At 43.4% G+C, this 21,674-nt stretch overlaps 1 protein-coding gene and 1 long non-coding RNA gene across 13 annotated transcripts in view; one reads left to right on the plus strand and one right to left on the minus strand.

Moving 5' to 3' along the window:
* Aopep (aminopeptidase O) overlaps positions 1-17,972 on the minus strand; it is a 315,985-nt gene extending 298,013 nt beyond the window's left edge. For 7 of the 12 annotated variants that reach the window (XR_015640651.1, XM_087589943.1, XM_087589945.1 and 4 more), the window contains exon 1: positions 17,878-17,972. The gene's annotated coding sequence lies outside the window, so the exon portion shown is untranslated. Of the gene's footprint in view, positions 1-17,869 lie in introns of all 12 variants that reach the window. The other 5 variants (XR_015640652.1, NM_001012346.2, XM_087589942.1 and 2 more) reach the window with 1 other exon arrangement.
* A 116-nt stretch (positions 17,973-18,088) lies between these two features.
* On the plus strand, positions 18,089-20,420 carry LOC102551048 (uncharacterized). Its single transcript, XR_015641380.1, has 3 exons — positions 18,089-18,128; positions 18,686-18,964; positions 20,067-20,420. It is a non-coding gene; the product is annotated as an uncharacterized LOC102551048 (long non-coding RNA).
* The last annotated feature ends 1,254 nt before the right edge of the window (positions 20,421-21,674 follow it).

The following is a 21,674-nucleotide window of genomic DNA, read 5'->3' on the forward strand; positions in this document are numbered from 1 at the left end:
TATCAACAGAGGTTGCTGTGAGTTCTCTTATGTGCCCTTCAGATATTAGCAAAGCCCTCAGACAGGATGCACATGCTCCTGCTGAAGGCTGTCAGCTTGTGTGTTTAAGAAATATTTAAAAGAGAATATGAAGACAGGGGTGCGGAGGGAGAACCGAAGTGGCTTTCCTGCTGAAGAGAGTCAGGCAGCCTCTCTGGCCACTCAACACATCTGCTGCCTTCTTATGGTCTCTGATCTAAATCTACCGAATAACTAAACTGTTAGCTTTCTTCACCTTGGAAGTAATAAGCACAAAATCATACATTGGATTTGCTAATTTGTTTTTCTCCCAAACATTAAAATACAAGACCAAAAATAAATATAATATTGACATAATGTACTTTAAATCATAGTATTTAAATCATAGTATAAAACTTGAGAATCCCTGATAAAAATGATGTAATCTGTAATCAAATGTATACCTATTATTTTAAAATGACATGGATAAAGAGGGATGTGGTGATTGGCGCCTATAATTCCAGCACTGGTGAAATTGAGATAGGAAGAGTACTATAATGTTAAGGCTAGCCTGGGCTACATAATGAGTTCTAGGCCAGCCTAGACTACAGAAAACCTGCGCTCCCAAAATGAAAATAAAAACAAAAACGTGACAGGAAAATTAAATGCCCAGAAAGGTACTTTTCATTAAAGCATAGGATGACTGTTCCCTAGATCATGGCGAGGATGGAAGGCTTTGAGAACACAGAGTGGGTAGTTAAGAAGGTAGTCAGCTTCCCCAGAAGGGAAGAAGGGGACTGACAGTCATCTTCCCTTCAGATTCTTGGTGTAATCATTCTGCCCTGCTCTAAATGGAGAAGTCAAGTGTCTGAAAAGCAGATAAACAGGCTCTTTACAGATCCTTTGAACACTGGAAGTAGAGTGTGCCAAGTTCTTCTGAAGGCCTGTCTCCAGGGCACAGGCAGAGCCTGGGCTCCCCACATCTATCCTCCCTGAAGGAAAGAAGTCTAGTGTGAAGGAAGGTTTAGAACAGCTTCCAAGAGAAGCTTAGCCTTGAGCTAATTGGACATATCACCCACCCCCAAACCCACACACAGGGTCAGCTACTTCTGCAGAGATCACTAGCCATCAGGTGACACAGGATATGCAAGATCTGTATCTGACCCCAAGTGAAGCAGTTATGACTACTGCCTGGCACCCCTGTGGTACCAGGCATAAGGACAGATCTACCAGCCTGCTCCAAGGAGAACTGAGGAAAGAAGGAAATGACCTGTGGCTCTTTCTTGTCCCTTACTGTTTCCAGAAGCTGGATACAATTATTCTACAATTCTTCAGAGGAAAACTTCCATTTTGCCCTCACCATGGATTCAGAGTTCCTGCCTCATGCAGCCGGCTGGCATGTGGCTTACAGCCTATGTGCCAAGTCACAGCTCCCTGGAATTTCTCGGGTTGCCTTTTTCCTAAAGGAAGCTTTGCCTTGTAATCTTGTAACTACAAAAGTATGCTTTGTAAAGACTAACCAGAAAACACTGCATAACTGCAGAATCCTTAACCCTAGGGACTACGGCTCAGTGACAGCCAGAAAGATCCTAAAAGTCAAAGAGGACTGTGCCCAAGCAAGTGTCTTCTAGATGTGACGGAACAGCCATGCTCATGAACTTAGAGCAAGCCACACTCTAGACTAGAGCTGGGACAGACTCATAAGTGCCCTCTGGCCCTCCATCTGGAGGAGCCATTGATACTTGAAAGTTCTAGGAGAACTTCTTTAAAAGCGTGGCCCCCGGGAAGACCAAACTCACTCTGGTAGGTAGTCCCACACCCATTAGAATATGGAGATCACAAACTAAACTCAGTGGGTTCTTTAAAAAAAAAAAAAAAAGAACTGAAGTTGAAAAGGGGAAGCGGCTGGTATGGGAGGAGTCATGAGGAGAAGTTCAGGTAAATGTGATCAAAATACACTGTGTGCATCTAAAATTAACTTTGAGAATTTCACCAAGTGCCATTAGTTTTGTGTAACACTATTGCAGTCAAGCAATTTTCTGGGCATTTTTAATCTAGGAAGACTATTGGTGATGTCTCAGATATTTTTACTCCCCAACATCTCGGAATGATTTCCCAGAGAATAACAAACAGCTGGTACTTCAGTATTAGTAATTAAGATTCATATTTGTGAGTATTCTCAGAAACTCATAAAATCATTTATATCTTGGAATTCCCCAGGGTAAAATTATCAACAATCACCTCCCTTTTTGGAAGTGGATCATAGTGTTTCTCCAAGCTGCATGTAGAACCACATGTACTACACACAACCTGGGAGAGGCAGGGGCTGCTGAGAATGAAGACTCTCAGATACCACGGTTATGAAAGGGTAGCCTCCAGGAGAGCAGCCAATAACCCACACCAGAAACAGGACATTCAGAGAATTCTTACAGAATTAACAGCTTCTGCCCTTGCCCTCAAAGCCACGGAATCAAGATTTTCTCAAGCCACTGCATACATAAAGTTTAAGAAAACCTAGGAACAACTGGTTGAGGAGATGGCATAGTTGGTTAAGGACTTGGCATGAGAGCAGAGGACCTGAGCTCAGTCCGCAGAACCCAGCTGAGGAAGCTAGGAGTGGTGGGTACACTTGTGATCCCAGCACGGACGGTAGGGAGCAGTCCATCCCCCAGGGCAGCCTAACTGTCAGACTCCAGGACAACGGGAACCTGCTGGGAAACGCCAGCACAGCCAGTACAGAGCATCCAAGGCTGCCACTGGCCTCACATGTAAAGAAGCAAAGTGAAGACTCCTCTCCATTGCATTATAGTATATAGGTTCCAGGTTACCATGCAGCCACGAACAGTACAGGGCTGCAGAGTGGTCACTGGGAAAGGGGAGCGATCCTACATGGAGACTGAAAGATGCTCTACAATACAATGAAACTTTCGCTGGCTCTTTTTCAGTGTCATGTTTCTGGTTTTGGTTTTTGTCTCAGCAATGAAGTTGACCTACATGGGCTGCTGATCTCAAATGTACACATGTTCTGAGAACTCTCTGAAGTTCTTGTTAAAATAAACTATTGAACCTTAAGGATCTGTATGCCTAGCAGAACCCATGAGATGCCAGAACTAATCAAACGCTGATCTATCCCCAATTACTGCAATTTGGCATTCAATTTCAATGACACTTAAAAAAAATCCTTGCATCTGACAAAAAGTTCCAGCCACTTACCATGAGGTTTCTCAAGCAGGACGTTTGCTACTTAGCTACTAAGGGAACGTTGGTCATTCAAAATTTGCAGGATGGGTAATAAATGTAACCTTTCTTTGCCATACCTCCCCCTGTCCTGGCCCCTGTCTGACCCACAGCCACCACTTCCTGCCTTATACTCAGTCTCTTTGTCTTCTTTATAGGAAACTACACAGGAAGGGCAAGAGGTTCCCCTGTTCCTATCCTAGGACACACACTTCCTAAGCCACTAAGAGGACAAGTTCCCTTCACGTAGAGATTTATCTGGTGACCATGTCACCTGGTTATACAAATGGACTCAGAAGGAAGGCTTCCAGGGACCAAGCTAGGTCAAGGGTAAACTCAAAACTTCCTTCAAAACAACAGAAGCATTCAGACATCAGTGTTTGTGCTCTAGCAGAGTGTGGGAATAAAGCACTCCATAGTACAGCTTCCCCACAGAGGGAGATTCAGAATGTACACTCCAGGTGGGTGTCCTGTTCTTAGGAAAGGACTCTTTCACTCATCTCGAGTTATAAATATCTGGTCAGCACTTTTTTCTGTATCTTGGATCACAGCAAAGTCTTTAATAAGCAATGCAAACAAGAATTCTGCCCTTGATCTCCCCAGCCCTTTCTTTACCAACCTCTTAAAAAAACGCCTTAGCATCAGAAATCTATTATAGTTTAAATATTCATGTAAGATCTTCAGGAACTCAATCAAATTAAAAAATTATGCATGGAGATTTTGCCTGCACACATGTGTGTGTACAACGTGCATACCCAGAGGCCATAGAAGCCAGAAGAGGGCATTCGATGCCCTGCGACTGGAGTTACAGATGACTGTGAGCTACCATGCAGGTGCCAGACACTGAAAGCAGGTCCTCTGGAAAACCAGCAAGTGTTCTTAACTGCAGTGCCATCTCTCCAGCTCCTCAGTCATCTTTTAAATTTAAACATGTAACTGACAGTTTGGGATCCATGCTAAAATTAGGACATTTGTTTCTACGGATTAGATGACAACTTGTGGATCAAGGAGACTGAACTCAGGTCATCAGCATTTAACCTGCTGAGCCATCTCATCATCCCAGTTAGGACATTTTTAATGTAAGGTTAAATGGTTCATTTCCCTCTCAGATCCCACCTATGGACTAAAATACTGCAAATACAGAAAAGCTGTAACTGGAGATCAAACATAGAAGCACACTGACATGGGGGAATTCACAGTAGTGTTGGCCTTAGGTTGGTTAAACATTGCAATGCTTAAAACAATTTCCTAATACGTATAAGTTACTTCTGAAACCACTGCAAGAAATGACAAAAGCAACACAACCATAACTATTGTAATCCAGAGCCTGGAACATCATCTGTATTAGAAAAGATAACAAGTTCCAAACCATACACGCACACACACAATGTGTCAATAACAACAGACAAAGAACTCATGAATCCATCTGCTCCAATGTGATCAACTGAGAATTAGATTTGGCCAACACAAAACATGGCTACAACTAGCACACAGACGGCTCTGCATCAGCAGTCTTGGGGACTGGGATTGGATGTTACTCTTCCAAGTATAAGTGCTAGTCATCTGCATAGTTGGGGATCTGTGTTCTGTACTCAGTGCAAATGTCCTTTATTGTGGACTACAAAAAATATACCTCTTTTGAAATGCCGCACCCTGAACATCAGAATAAATTATCTCTGTATAAATTAGCTTCCCTAGTAAAGGGAAACTCACCCTTTTCATAGAAATCTTCATATTTGAGTGTTGCAATGAAGTAAAAAAAAAAATCAGTCACCAATAAAGGACTGGCAATGTAGCTCAATTGGGAGAGTGCTTGCCAGGCATGCACAAAGTTCCAGCCTCAGTACCTCATAAACCCAGTGTGATGACATGTCTAGCCCCAGCGCTTTGGAGGTGGAGATTGTAGGATCTGAAGTTTAAGACCAGTCTCTGCTATCTAGTGATTTCAGGTTAACCTGGGCAATAAGGGCCCCTGTCTCAAAAACGAAATCACCTAGGATCTTACTTCACAGTGTGGGTATCTGGATAGGAATCCAGTTAAAACATGTTTTGCTGTGGTGACCCTAATGATATAATGACAAAACCTGCATCAGTGAGTCTTCATAAAAGACAGTTGGGGGGAGGGTATTTTTGCTCTTAAATGTTTTCTGAAAGAGGTTTTGAGTTAATACCCATACTTTCTAGATAAAAAGTACTAATTGAACTAATTGAAATGTGATTTAAAAAAAAAAAAAAACCAAGATGAAGGGATAATGAGATACTCAACAGGTAAAGGTGCTTGCCACTCAAGCTTGGACATGACTGATCCCCAGAGCCCAAGTAAAAGTGGAAGGAGAGAATCAGCTCCATGAAGTTGTCCTCTAACTGCCCCCACATGTAATGACACTCCATGTTCCAGAAAATTAATTTAAAAAAGTAGATTAAAAAAAAAAGTATAGACTTAATCAAGGGAAGAGCATTAAAAGGCAAAATGTGGGGCCAGTGAAGGTAGGAAAACACTTGTTATGCAAATTTGGTGATCTGCGTTTGATCCCTGGGACCTACTGAGAAGGAGAGAACCTACTCTCAAAAGTTGTCCTGTGACTTCTGAACATGTCTATTGGCTCACACTGGCAATTGTAGTGCACCCTGGAAACACACACACACACACACACACACACACACACACACACACACACACACACACACACAATCTCTGCCATCACCACCATCACAACCTTTAGAGACGGTCATTAGTTTTCAATCAGCAGTACATAGACACACAATGGCCTATGAACAATAAAAATGAGACAATAAGCAGGAAAGACAGCAGAATAGCAGATAAAGCAGGAAACAGGATGTTTCAAGAAGTTTAAAATCTGGGATCTGTTGACATTTCTCCTACTCCATAATCAGGTATCTAAATGCAATAGAAAGACTATAAACTAAAATCTCACTATCACAGCGACTACAACTTTCTGGAAAACTATGCATTTGGGCTAAAGGTATACAAAGTCAGACCAAGAAAACACTAAGAGAAAAATAAGTTATTATAAAAACAAGCCAGATAATCTCATGAATGTCTAGGCACAAGTCAGGGAAGTGGCTGCTCCAGGAAACACTGAGCAACCTCCTCCTGCTTAGCTCCTTGGCCACTGTGACAAATGATGTAACCAAAATCAACTTGAGAAGGGAAAGAAATGGGTTATTTAGCTCACACTCTGTGTCACAGTCTGCCACTGAGGAGTCAAAGCAGGAGCTCCAGGCAGAACTAAAGCAGGGACCATGGGAAACACTCACTAGCTTTCACAGCCTCCTTTCTTACCCAGCTCAGGACCAGCGATGTTATCTCCCACAGACGGCTACATCATTCATTTAAAAAAATGCCCCTCTGCAGACCAGGCTGGCCTTGAACTCACAGAGATCCAACTATCTCTGCCTCCAGAGATCCAACCACCTCTGCCTCCTGAGTGCTGGGATTAAAACCATGCACCACCTTTGACAAAAAACACATGATAATCTCATTAGATCCTGTAGTGGCTATTCCTGGTTGTCAACTTGACTATATCTGGAATGAACTACAATCCAGAATTAAAAGGCTCACCTTTGATCCTGATCTTGAGATATATTTTTCTGACCTGGATCTTGGTATGGAGATCTTGAGGCATAGTGGCTATGAATCCCAGGAGCTTAAGGCAAGGGGATCTCTGAGTTCAAGATCACCTGGTACAAAGCAAGTCCCAGACCCAGGCGTGGTGGTTCACACCTTTAATCTGGGACACACCTTCTGCTGGAGACTTACATAAGGACATTGGAAGAAGGAAGAGTCTTTTTTGCCTGCCTGCCTGCCTGCCTCATGGGTCTGAGCTACCGCTAGATCCTTGGACTTCCATTCACAGTTGCTGCTGATCATTGTTGGAGAGTTAGACTACAGACTATAAATCATCAACCAATTCTCTTACTATATAGAGACTACCCATAAGTTCTGTGACTCTAGAGAATCCTGACTAAGACAGATACTGAAAAAGCCTTCAACAAAATCCAACACCCCTTCACATTAAAAGTTTTGGAGATATCAAGAATTCAAGGGACATAACCTAAACCTAATAAAAGTAACATACAGCAAGCCCAAAGCCAACATTAATGGAGAGAAACTTGAAGCAATCCTACTAAAATCAGGGACAAGACAAGGTTGCCCAATCTCTCCCTATCTATTCAATGTAGCATTGAAGTTCCAGCCAGAGCAATAAGACAACTAAAGGAGATCAAGGAGATACAATTCAGAAAATAAGAGGTCAAATTATTACTACTCATGCATATGATAGTATACAAAAGTGACCCCAGAAATTCTATCAGAGAACTCCTACAGCTGATAAACGCTTCAGCAAAGTGGCTGGATATAAAATTAACTCAAATTAATCAGCAGCCCTCCTTTGTACAAATGATAAATGGGCAGAGAAAGAAATTAAGGGAACAATAGCCACAAATAATAAGAAAAAAATCTTGGTTTAACTCTAGCCAAGAAAGTAAAAGATATGTGTGACAACAACTTCAAGTCCCTGAAGAAGATATCAGAAGATATAAAGATCTCCCATGCTCATGGATCAGTAGGATTAACATAGTGAAAACAGGCACTTTACCAAAAGCAATTTACAGATTCAATGCAATCCCAATTCCAACACATTTTTTTTTTACAGAACTTGAAAGAGTAATTCTCAACCTTATATGGAAAAAAAAAACCCAGGATAGCCAAAACAATCCTGAATCACCATCCCCGACCTCAAGCTGTACTACAGAGCAATAGTGATAAAAACTTCATTGTATTGGTACAGAAACAGACAAGGTTGATCAATGGAATATAATTAAAGACCCAGAAATAAACCCACACACCTGTGGACATTTGATTTTTTAACAAAGAAGCCAAAACCATATAACGGAAAAAAGAATGACTCTTCAACAAATGGTGCTGGTCTAACTGGATGTCTGCATATAGAAGAAAAGCTAATAGATCCATATTTATCACCCTGTGCAAAACTCAAGTCCAGTGGATCAAGGACCTTAACATAAAATCAGATACATTAAATTTCATAGAAAAAAAGAAGTGAGAAAGAGCCTTGAATGCATTGCTACAGGAGACAATTTCCTGAACAGAATACCAGTGGCTCAGGGACTAAGATCAACAATTGATAAGTGGGACTTTATGAAACTGAAAAGTTCTGTAGGCAAAAGACATTGTCAATAGGACAAAACTGTAGCCTACAGATTAGAAAAATATCTTCACTAACTGTTCATCCAATAGAGGGCTAATATTCAAAATATATAAAGAACTCAACAAGTTAGACTCCAACAAACCCAATAACCCAATTAAAACATGGGCTACTGAACTAGAGAATTCTCAACAGAGGAATTTTGAATGGCCAAGAAGCACCTAACGAAATGCTCAATATTCTTAGTTTATCAGGAAAATGCAAACCAAAATGACCCTGAGATTCCACCTTACACCAATCAGAATGGCTAAATTCAAAAAGTCAAGCAACAGCATAGGCTGGCAAGGATGTGGAGACGGGGGAACACTCTTCTATTGCTGGTGGGATTGCAACGTTATACAACCATTCTGGAAATCAATTTGGCAGATTCTCAGAAAATTGAAACTAGTTCTACCTGAAGACCCAGCTATACTGCTCCTGGGTATATACCCAAAAGATGCTCCACCATATCAAAAGGACACATGCTCCACTATGTTCATAGCAGCTTTATTCATAATAGCCAGAAACTGGAAATAATCCAGATGTCCCCCAATGGGAAAACAGATACAGAAAATGTGGTTAATTTACATAATAGAATATTATTCAGCTATTAAGAACAAAGACATCATGAATTTTTCAGGTAAATGGATAGAACTAGAAAATAGCATCCTGAGTGAGGTAGCCCAGACCTAGAAGGACATGCATGGTATGTACTCACTAACAAGTAGCTATTAGTCATAAAATACAGAACATCCATGATACATCCCACAGACCCTAACCCAAAGAAGTTAAACAAGGAAGGAAGGATAAGCATCCAGGCAAGGATGCTTGAATCACATTTAGAAGGGGAAACAAAATAGTCATAGGAGGACGGGGAGGTAGGGAACTGAGTGGAAAAGGGGGGATAGGAGGCAGGATCAGGTGCAGGGAGAGAAAGGAGAGAGGCCCAGAGGGTCAAGAGAATGAATGGAAATCTGCAGATGTTGGGGTTGGGGAGGGGAGAATCTCTAGGAAGTCCCAGAGACCTGGGTTAGGGGAGGTTTCCAGAAGTTAATGTATGTGACCTTAACACTGGAGACACGAAACCTGAAAAGGCCACCTCCTATAGCCAGGCAGGACTCCCAGTGCAAGGATAGGGACACCAACTCACCCACAAAACTTTTAACCCAAAATTTGTCCTGTCTAAAAGAAATGCAGGTATGGAGCAGAGACTGAAGAAATGGCCAACCAATAACCAGCCCAACTCGAAACCCATCCCATGGGCAAGCACCAATCCCTGACACTAGTAATAATATTATGCTTGCAGACAGGAGCCTAACATAACTGTCTTCTGAGAGGATCTACCCAGCAGAGGTAGATGCAGAAACCCACAGCCAAACATTAGATGAAGGTTGGGGACACTTATGGAAGAGTTAAGGGAAGGATGGAAGGCCCTGAAGGGAGTGGAAACCCCACAGGAAGACCAACAGAGTCAACAGACCTGGACTCCTGGGAGCTCTCAGAGTCTGAGCCACCAAAGAACTCCCCCTCCCCTGTCACATTCGTAGCAGACAGGCAGCTCAGTTTTCATAGCTGCCTTGTCTGGACTCAGTGGAAAAGGATGGGCAGAGACTTGGTGTGCCAGGGTGGGGGGGGGGGAGGTGTAGGGGATAACTAGACTGGGCCCCACCCTCTCAGGAGCAGGGAAGGGGTGGGGGGAGGAACTTTGTGAGGGAGGGACTGGAAGGGGGAGCTGTGTTTGGGATATACATACATACATACATACATACATACATACATACATACATACATACATATTAAATTTAAAAAATGCTCCACAGACTTCTGTACTGGCCAACCTCATTGAGACAATTCCCCAGTTAAGGCTTCTCTTCCAAGGTGTACCTAGGTTTGTGCCAAAACTTATCCTCAAATGTCATATAGGGTTATTGCATTGAACAAGACATTAATAAACAGAACTTTTCAACAGAACTACTCAACAAGCTAATGGAAGGCACACTGATCCATGGCTGCTACCCCAGGAAACACAAGTGCTGGCTGCTACTAAAGGCTCGGTCTTCTGCTCTTCTCTCCCACAGGAATGCATGATGACTGTTGATACTAATCCATTTAAACATATAAATAGGCATTAAGACCAACAGTCCATGCTGGCACTAACGTTGTGTGAACAGTTCAGCTGTGAAGTACTTCAGCAGTCTGCAGACTCTCCCAATCTTCTCCCTACCAGCATGTCTACTAACATGGGGATCCTCCTCCTCCTCCTCCTCCTCCTCCTCCTCCTCCTCCTCCTCCTCCTCCTCCTCCTCTTCCTCCTCCTCCTCTTCCTCCTCCCCTTCTCCTCTTCCTCCTCCCCTTCTCCTCTTCCTCTTCCCATTCTCCTCCTCCTCCTCCTCTTCCTCTTCCCCTTCTTCTCTTCCTCTTCCCCTTCTCCTCTTCCTCTTCCCCTTCTCCTCCTCCTCCTCCCCTTCTCCTCTTCCTCTTCCCCTTCTCCTCTTCCTCTTCCCCTTCTCCTCTTCCTCCTCCCCTTCTCCTCCTCCTCCTCTTCCTCCTCCCCTTCTCCTCTTCTTCCTCCCCTTCTCCTCTTCCTCCTCCCCCTCTTCCTCCTCCTTCTTCTTCCTCCTTCTTTTCTCTTTCTCCCTCCCTCCCTCTTGCTCTTGCTCACTCTCGCTCTCTCTCTTGCTCTCTCATGTTCAATTGAAAATTTTTTATTATTTATTTATTCACTTTACATCCCGATTGCAGCTCCTCTCCCTTCTCTTCCCCAAGTCCCACCCTCCTGCCCTCCTTCTTCGACTCAGAGAAGGGGAGCACCACCCCTTCCCCCGTACCACCCTGGCACATCAAGTCTCATCAGGACTAAGGGCATTCTTTCACACTGAGGCCAGACAAAACAGCCCAGCTAGGGTAAAGGGATCTAAAGGCAGGCTACACCAGTCTCTATCCCACTGTGTCCACTCCATTTATTCCCTGTCCCTAAGGCAGAGACTTCTAATGGGAGTAACTTTTTCTTTCAAAGATGCTTGGTGTTGCTAAAATTCCTTCCTTGGAGTTAACTTAAACACACCCCAACACACACACACACACACACACACACACACACACACACACACACACACGCACACACAGATCCAGCAAGAACAGGTACAATTCCACTGACGTTCACTCTGGGAACCAATGAGTCTATGGAGTTACTTACTGTCTTAGTTAGGGTTTCATTGCTGTGAAGAAACACCATGACCAAGGCAACTCTTAAGGCAAACATTTAATTGGGGCTGTTTTATAGTTTCAGAGGCTTAGTTCACTATCACTGTGGTGGGAAGCATGCAGGCAGACATGGTGCTGGAGGAGCCGAAGAGTTCTGCATCTGGATCTAAAGGCAGCCTGGATGGAATTGGAATTCCATACTGGGCAAAGCTTAAAGCCTAGGAGACTTTGAAGCCCACCCCCACAGTCACACATCCCCTCCAACATGGCCACACCTCCTAGTAGTATCACTCCTTTGGGGTCAATCAGAAGTGGTTGACTCTACATATTCAAAAATTCCGACATGAGAAGAGAGTGTTAGAACTGTGTCTGCAGTTTCTGGCTTTTCCCTTCAATGACTACTCTAAACTTCACTACATCTTCAGTCCCTAACTCACTGAAGGAACATTCAATATCAGCAATTCCGTTTGCATCACTTAAAACCTTTTGCTGCAATAGGCAAGATCTTCTGCCCATTCTCCTTCTTCCCCAGTCTCCTCCTCTCAACCTCAGTGTAAAGACTTGAACCCAGGACTTGCTACCCACCAGACAAGGGCTCTCTCTACCCCTGAGCTCCACAGGAACTCATCTTCAACTCCTCCCTCCTTTCTCTTCTCAGGACAGAAGTATCCTTTGCATCTGAGCACAGTCTGACTGTGGTTTCTGCTCTGGACAGAATCTTGTTGGGCCCTCTGGGTACTTGAGTTATCAACCATCTACGTCCCCTAAATCCTGCACCTCAACTTCCTCCCTTTTCCCAGCAATATTTTTTTAAATATGAGAAGAGATGGCTACAATCTTTTGATCGAAGCCTGACAAATGAACAAAAGACTCTATCCACACCTTTCTGACTATTTGCTTTAGTTCATTATTCAACACCTTTCTGCCCACGTCTCTGCCCACACCTTACTAGACAATGAAGTTCCACAATGGAGGCAAATTACTTCCTCCAAACAAGTTCAGGGGATCTTCTCATCTTTTAATCTTGAGGAATTAAAGCACTGACCAAGCCGTTCTAGTGTCTCTCCTCTCTTAGAATCCATAATTACATTCTCTCCTCTATCTTTCTACCTCTGGCCTTTTCTTCTCCTACTTCTTAGATGAACTGTGACCTCTGTGTCCTATAGCTCTGGCTTCAAATCTTACTCACTGGACAGGGTGATCCCTGCTGTAAAGCTTCAAGCCCATGTCCCTGGTTCCACGTTTTCCTAGTAGATGCTACCTCATTGCTTGAGGTAGAACTCTGGAATCAGCCCAGATTCCTCAATCACACCCAGGACCAATGTCAAAGCCATGCCACTTTAATCCAATTATCTCTGAGGCCTGTCATACTGGCTCCTTCTCTCTGCAATCTAATACAGGTCACATATCACTGCAGGAAAAATGATAACCACATGTGAGTAAACGACTTGGAGTCTCCTCTTATGGGCTAGCTCACCAGAACACAGCAGGCTGGAATTCTGTTTTGCAGAATGAATTCTTCTAATTCCTTGAACACAGGCAGATAACCAAGCATTTTGGTCTTGAGATTCTCAAATGTTTAAGAAAGGGTAACAGAATCTCTACCTACCAGATATAACAGACAGTTCAGACCTCCAAATGTACAGTATACTGTGACATAGGCCTGCTATTACTGGTAACAACAATAACAACAACAACAACAACAACAAAAAACTGATTTGCCTTTCGTGCCAAAATAGAGCAAGCACTTAAGTTCTATTGCTTTCCAAAACTAGACCCTCAATTGCAAATGTCAAAGAAATAAAGTGTAAGCAAACAAAAATCCAAGAGAAATTACAATGGAGCTAATAATAAATGTATAAGTGCTACTTCACAAAAATGTCTTCAGGAATCATAGAGTAACAAATCAGCAGTGAAATGAGTGTGTCAGAACCTATTTTGATCGTCACCAAGGAACAAAAAACCCCTTCCCCAGGGCTCTGAGTTTGGGAACTACATAGTGTTCAGATATAAGGCTTTGAAAGAATTAAGAACTAACTCAGTTGTGGCAATGTAGTCTGCATTCCTTATGGATATGATTGGCCCATGCAAACCAGGCCCTGGGTGTCCATTTGGAGTGTGGGTTGGTTCTTGTGTTGCTCAATGAACTCACAAGTTATGTCTTGTGTTAAGACAGTGCAGAGAAGAAGGCAGGCAAGAAACATAGCAGTTCTGTTACAACGTCAGTAATGACCAAATCTAGGGAGAAATGAGCTTTGGAGCGAAAGATCCCAACTTCAGAATCCATCTTTGTCGCCTAATTTTAATTTTGTAATTTTAAGAATCCACCCAATTTGCCTATGCTACAGGATTCTTCATTTATAAATAGAAACTAAAAAAGTTCTTACTTCATGGGCAAGGAGCCTAGAACCATGTGTGAATGTTGCATAACAGAACAGCAGGTGATGTCATCACCATTGGTATTTTCTTTACTATTTTTAGACTCCTTATCACATTGAAATCTGTGCTTCAACTCCAGCTTAACTCTGTTCACCAGACACTGTGTCCACAGAGCAAAACAGCATCACTTCAGCTGGTATCTCTATCCACACCACCTGCCAGCCCACAATCAGTCACTAAGAAGTAGGCTGGTGCCAATTTCAACAGTCCCCAAAAGTGCAGTGCATGGTCTACCCATGCAGTGGAATAGTATTCATCCCTTAAAAGGGATGGGGTTCTGATATATGCTGCAGCATGAATAAGCTCTGAGAACATTCTGAGTGAAATATAGCAGTCACGGGTGGGCAGATATGGCAGGATTCCATCAACTTGAGATCTCTGGAGTTAGCAGACAGCAGAGCTGGAACAGAGGACACCTGGAGTGAGGGAGAGAAGAGGGTGGGAAGCTATCACTCAGTGGGTGCAGCATTTCTTTTAGGGATGATAAAAACGTTCTGGGGAAACATTGCAGATTCACTTAGTTGCGTGAATGTGCTTGGTATCACTCAACCATGCACTTAAAGAACTTAAAGCTGTGATTTTTTTAGCCTGTGTATTTTCTAATTCACATATATAAAATAAAAAATAAGCATTTAAAACCCATAGAATACATTTTCAAAGCAAGTTGTAACGTGAGCGTGAGTCTCAACTCATTTTCAAGTAGGGAACCACGGGAATCAACATCAATTGTAGCTGGCCTTGGTCTAAAATACCCAGCATGCATGGGGAGGAGGCACAACTTAGCATAAGAGGGATTATGTCACTTTCATTTTAGACAGAATCCTGCCATGTAGCCCAAAACTAGCAATGCTCCTGCCTCAGCCTTTTGAATGCAAGCAGTACAAGTGTTTGCCACCATGCCTGGGTTTCATGTTCTGAGTTAAAACAAATTTTGGTCCCTTGAAAGGAGAAAAAGAAAGCTACTCTGGTGGCTGTGTGTATGTGTGGCATGTAACAGCAGTTTTTGAGGGCGATATTACTCTTTACATGGCCATAGGGACTCACATACTTTTGCAGCGTCTCCACCAGACAACACTGAAATAATCTTAAAATGAAGAGGAAATTCAAAAGTCCATTACTGTGACACACAAAAGTACAATATGTTAGGCTGGCAAGATGGCTCATTGGGTAAAGGTGCTAACAATCACCATCAAGTTGTGGCCTGAATCCAATTCCTCAAACCTGCCTGGTGGAAGGAGAGAGCTGATTCCCACAGGCCACAGGTTGTTCTCTTACATCAGTACCTCCCGCATCTCAGCATCACACACACACACACACACACACACACACACGCTTACACGCAATCAGAAATGTGTAACTATAATAAATAACCCCTTTTGTTCTGTTTTTTTCAAGACAGGGTTTCTCTTTGTAGCCCAACTGTCCTGAAACTCAATCTGTAGGCCAGGCTTGCCTCATACTTAGAGACTCAGCTGCCTCTCCCTCCTGAATGCAGGGATTAAAGGTGTGTGCCACCACTGCCTGGCTTACAAATAAACTTTCTAAAAAGCGAATGTTTTGAATCTCCTCAAGCAAAATGTTTATTGTACAGTAAAGACACAAGGAAGGAAAGTTTAATAAGTGGTCACTTCCAAAATAGCAGGATTCCAGTCGAGGCAATCAGTCGTCTGGTAAATGCAATACATACATTGAAGACGTTTCAAGGAACAACAATTTCCAAATAACGAGAATGTCATTCGCAAAGACTGAAAACCGAGACCAAACAGCAACATCAGCAAGTGCCTGGCTAGTCCTTGTAGGGATCTAGCACTGCTCTGAGCTTTTTTTTCACAGGAACTCATTTTGTCTTCATAATACCCCTCTAAGCAATACTATTGTTCCCACCTGACAAACGAGAAAACTGAGGTGTAGAGGGGCCAGGCACCTCACCTGGGCTTCAAGGTGCCTACTGAGCAATAGAACCAGGATGTAAAATCTAGATGTCTACTGGTACAATCTGCAGCTTCGTTACTGCACTGGTGACAATGAAAAATGATCTGAAAGAAGCTCAGCAAACTCAAATACAAAGCAACTGGGGAGTAAAAAACAGGTTCTAAAATCATCACATTTCAACACGGGACAAGTGATGTTTGTGACTTCATACTAGAAAAAGAAGGCAAGAAAACCACTTAATGCCTTTAAATTATTCTCTCTCCTCTCTCTCTCTCTCTCTCTCTCTCTCTCTCTCTCTCTCTCTCTCTCTCTCTCCTTGTAGGAAGAAGACATATTTTTTCCAGATGTTTTAACTTTAAGAATATGAGAATTTACAACATAGTTACAAAGTATCAAAACAGGGGCTTAAGAGGCAGCTCAGTCTGAAAACCACCTGCTGTGTAAGCAGGAGGACCCAAGTTCTGTCCCCAGTACAGTACAGTTTCACAGGGGTCTGTGATTCCAGTGCTGGTGAGGTAAAGGCAGGTACTTCCAGGGGTTGCTGGCTGGCCCAATCTACATGGCAAGGTCCAGGCCAGTGAAAGAACCGGTCTCAAACAAACAAACAAACAAACAAACAAACAAAACAAAACAAAACAACCAGTGGCCAGCATCTAAGAAACCATAGTTGTGGGGCTGGGGATTTAGCTCAGTGGTAGAGCGCTTACCTAGGAAGCGCAAGGCCCTGGGTTCGGTCCCCAGCTCCGAAAAAAAAAAAAAAAAAAAAAAGAAACCACAGTTGTTATTCCTTGTCTCCACATATGCACACATATTACACACTTGCATGTCTGTATATACATGCACGCACTCCCACATTCACCTCCACAAATACACACACACAGAGACACAATTCATATGGGGTGAATAAACTTATGGAATCACATATGACTAGTGTAAAAAGCCTGGAAATTGACCACTAATGATAGCTATTCTTAAAAAGGAGAAGGTGAAAGAAAGAAAGAAAGGAAGAAAGAAAGAAAGAAAGAAAGAAAGAAAGAAAGGAAGAAAGAAAAGAGAAAGAGCCGACCTTGAAGTCACACATAACCTTGAATTTAAATCGTGCCCTTTGCTTTTGGTCACGGGTAATTTTTACCCAGTACTTCATGGAACTGAGCCTCAGTTATTTTCTCTGTAAAGCAAACATAATAATTCACAACTCGCAACAATATTGCACGAACTAAGGAGACAATGAGCTATAAGTGCTGGGCACAGTCCCTGGAATCTAAAAGATCGTCGACAATAAACAATATTATTCTCTGTAGCTCCCAATAGTGGACAACCTATTCTGTACCAACTAGGAAATCACTGGCAGCCTTCTCAAAAATCCCACGGAGCGGGGTTGGGGATTTAGCTCAGTGGTAGAGCGCTTGCCTAGCAAGCGCAAGGCCCTGGGTTCGGTCCCCAGCTCCGAAAAAAAAAGAAAAGAAAAGAAAAAAGAAAAAAAATCCCACGGAGCACAACACACTTCTAAATTGAACGCGCTAGTTGCACGTGGAAACAAAAGCACGAGGGATCAGAATTGAATTCAGCATCAACACGAGACCAGTTGTCACCTTTGAAAACAGCTCTAAGCACCGCTGGCTGGTGTGGTTTCCGTCTACCCTGAGCGTCACCTTTGCAGGCAACTGTCGCCGCTGCTAGAAAAGCACAGAGCGCTAAGGTCGTATTTACAGTTTACTTGACAGCATCCCAAGGGCTCACCCCAGGCAGGTAGGACAGGATCCCGCGGGTTCACGCCACAAGAGGTGAAAAGGATCCCGCGGGTTCACGCCAGGGCATGTCAGATCGGATCCTACCTGCTCACCTCATCAGAGGTCGCCGATCCCCATAACCCGGAGTGGCTGGTTGACAGCCGAGCTGCGGGTTACCTGTCGGCCACCGTGCTGCAGCTACACTTCCGCAGACTCCGGGTTACCACGGGCTACCAGGCAAACACCAATTGCGTCATCAACACGCGCCAGGGTCGGCCGCCCCCCTCCCCCGTAGGCCTGGTTCCTCGGCCATACTGCGCAGGCGCAGAGCCGCTAGTGGCATTAGTATCAGGACTCTAGATGGGTAGGTTACACGCACCCCACACTGAAATACGAGCGTGTGCTTTTCGCTTTTGAGACATGGGGGGGGGGGTGTCTCTCTTTGTAGTTCTGGGTGGTCTGGAACCTACTATGTAGACCAGGCTGGTCTCGAACTCAGAGATTATGCTGCCTCTGCTTCCTGAGTGCTGTGGTGAAAGGAGTGTGCTGTTTTCCTTAAGTTCACATTTCTGAAGCATGTGATTGGACTTTACGTATCCATCCCAGCATAGTGCCTTAAAAAGGTCTTACTAGGGTTGGGGATTTAGCTCAGTGGTAGAGCGCTTGCCTAGCAAGCGCAAAGCCCTGGGTTCGGTCCCCAGCTCCGGAAAAAAAGGAAGGGAAAAAAAAAAAAAAAAGATCTATGTGCCAGACAGTTACAGTATCTGCGACTACAGAAGTGGGCCAGTTGTGCCTGCCTTTGTGGAGACTATCTGGTTGAGAAAACTAGTTCTGAATAATTCAACAGATAATTCTCTTTTTAAAAAATTCTTTTAGTATGTGTGGTAGTGTGTAATTGTTTGTACCTGGCTGTATGTATAGGTACACGAATGTGGGAGCTGGAAGTAAGTCTCCGTGAAACACAAGGCAGTCGGAGCCTATAGAAGGTCTCACTTAACTGTGAAGAGAGTGGAAGGCTGTAAAGACCTGAGAGAAAAGCAATCAGAAGGATCAGAAGCATCTAGCACACGCAGCTTGTGGCACCCTTGAAGTAGGATTGGAAGAACACAGGGTGAGACCAATAAGGCCCAGGGACCCGATTCTGCAGCACGTTTCTGGGCCACAATAAGCAAGAAGCATTGATCCCGACGTCAGAGAAGAGTGAGTGACAGGAACTAGTTTTTGAGAAACAGCAGGCTGCTATGTGTGCTGGGCATGAAGCACACAGAAAGAAGGGTTTGGTGAGATGTGATGGCGAGAAATGGATGCATATAAGACGTAATTTGGAAATTGATGTGACAGGTGGGGAGGATTAGTTGAAAGTCTGGACAAAAAAAAGTTACCAAAAGTTACTGCTAGAAGATATGCCTGGATTCTACAGTGAGAACACACGGGCGCGCGCGCGCGCACACACACACACACACACACACACACACACACACACACACACACACACTTCTCCCTTAACTCTTGGTCCCCTTATGTTACCACCCCCAAGCCTTCAGCAAGCTTGCAGATCTAAGTGAGGAAGCATTTGAAGAGGCTGAGGAGAGGGGGCTCTCTTTACTATGCTTTAGTTCACTCTGTGTGTAATCCCCTACCAATCTTAAAAAGAAATGGTTATAAAAATATCTGTCCACACAAACTCTCTGAAGTTTTAAAAAAGATTTTAAAATTGTTTTCCTTTAAATATGTATGTATATTTATATATACATATATGTATATACACACACACACACACATATGGGGGTACGTGCCCATGAGTGCAAGTATCCATGGAAACAGAGACACTTATCCCTCAGAGATGGAGTTACAGGCCGACATGGACTGCCAGATGAGGGTGCTAGGAACTCTGAGTCATCTCCCCAGCCTCCCAAATCTCCAGAATCTTACACATCAGTGGCTAACTTATACTTTGCTAAACTTTGTTTTTCCTGACCAGCTGAAACTGCAGGCTACCCTCTCTCCAATCAGGCCGTGAAATCTTTTCCCAGTGCCCACTGAGATCATGTGGAAAAGACTGAAAAATCAAAAGAACTTTGTATGTGTCTCAGCTGGGCAAAATCTAATAAAGGAGTGGATGGTGGGGACTACTGACTGTCCCCTCAGCACCCAATCTCTTTCCTTCGTAGGAGGATTTTTTAAATTTTTAAAGTTTTAGGTTCAGCTCATAGCAGAACCACATGCTCTCAGCGGGGGCTAGGAAAAGATTGCATAACCTTGTTAAAAGTCTGCCTTCGTTCTGCCTTTTCCAATGTCCTAGGCTGACCTTCGAAGAACCCTCAGGAAGTGAAGAGAGCCTGTGTTACAGTCGGTGAAACAATAACATGTACCAAGTCTTCATGTACATACTCCAGAACCTCTGGGTTTGAGGGACACTAAATCGCCAGTCACTAAAAGAAAACACAAACCATTGCAAACTTCGACTACCTGAATAACCCAAGAAACTAAGCTTTCATTTTCCTCATCTGATTAGCCAGAGAATGTAATACATTATTTCATCATTTCAAAATTTCAAATTCATATTTCTTCTACCTCTCCGTGGTAGGAAATGTAGTCACGTGTGCCTGCAATTTTGTAACAGGATTTCCTCAAGAATAAAAAAAAATAATCAGTCTTGGCTTGATGAGAGGCAGGTGGGATGAGCGTTAAAGCCCAAATGCAGGATCTGAAATACCTGCAGGATTCTGTAATAAAAAGAGCAGGGGGGTTAGAGCAGAGGAAAGCTGAATGTGAACCTTGGTGCCTTGGTCCACATGGGTCAGAGAAGTTGCTGCAGACACCGTGCAGCCTACACTAAGTTGGATCAAGTACCTTTGATGCCAGGAGTAAATGTGGGTGAGGATTCGGCCACAGAGCATGGAAGCATTGGCCACTGGGACTGAGAAGGATGATCGTTTTATTAAAGAAAACGGTAGAAAATAAGAGACACAAGCAGATACCATGGTGTCGTTAACAGAAGAGTGGGATGGGGATGCAGAGAAAGTAGTCCAGAACCTGAGAGGCATATGCCTGTAATCCTGGCACCTGTGAGGCAGAGGCAGACAAACATCTCAAGTTTAAGTCCAGTATGGGGGCTGGAGAGATAACTCAGCGGTTAAGAGCACTGACTGCTCTTCCAGAGGTCCTGAGTTCAAATCCCAGCAACCACATGGTGGCTCATGACCATCTGTAAGAGATCTGATGCCCTCTTCTGGTGTGTCTGAAGACAGCTACAGTGTACTTATATATAATGAATAAATAATTTTTTAAAAAAGTCCAGTATGTTCTATAACAATGAATTCCAGGTAAGGAGCCTCTGTATCAAATAAACAAACAGACAGCAGTGTTTCAGCCCTAGTCGGTGCAGAGACCTCTTTTTGGTGATGATGTGAGCATTGTGGAATACACAGAATGGAAGGAGAGTGTGCAAAGTTAGGCATCAATATTCCTGATACTTACCTGTGTGCCCTATTCTCACACTCACTTTTTCCTCCTTTCAGTAGCATTGACTGCATGATGTTATGTACTATGTACACGTATGGGGTCTTGGAATACAAACATGGAAAATATATCCTCAACATCAAAAAACTTACTATCCATTGAGGAGATCACTGTATTTATTGCATTAGAAGTCAGAGTTCTAGACTTGTGTCCTGGGTGGAGTGAATCCAGTATTGGAGAGCAGGAGGCAAACCAAGGGAAGGAGATAACATTAGGATGGCAAGGTAAAAACCTAGAGGAAGAGGGCACAGGGAGGTATCCAGGGTATCTTGGAAAAGGGAAGCTGTTATGGATCTGTGGGCCTCCACTACCTGTATGTTTCTTTTCAAGTCATCGAGCAGGTCTCAGCTTTGCTACTAAAAAAAATAACAAAGAAAAGCAACATATC

The sequence above is a fragment of the Rattus norvegicus genome, chromosome 17, assembly GCF_021556685.1.
Source record: "Rattus norvegicus strain SHRSP/BbbUtx chromosome 17, alternate assembly SHRSP_T2T, whole genome shotgun sequence".
NCBI classification, from domain to species: Eukaryota; Metazoa; Chordata; class Mammalia; order Rodentia; family Muridae; genus Rattus; species Rattus norvegicus.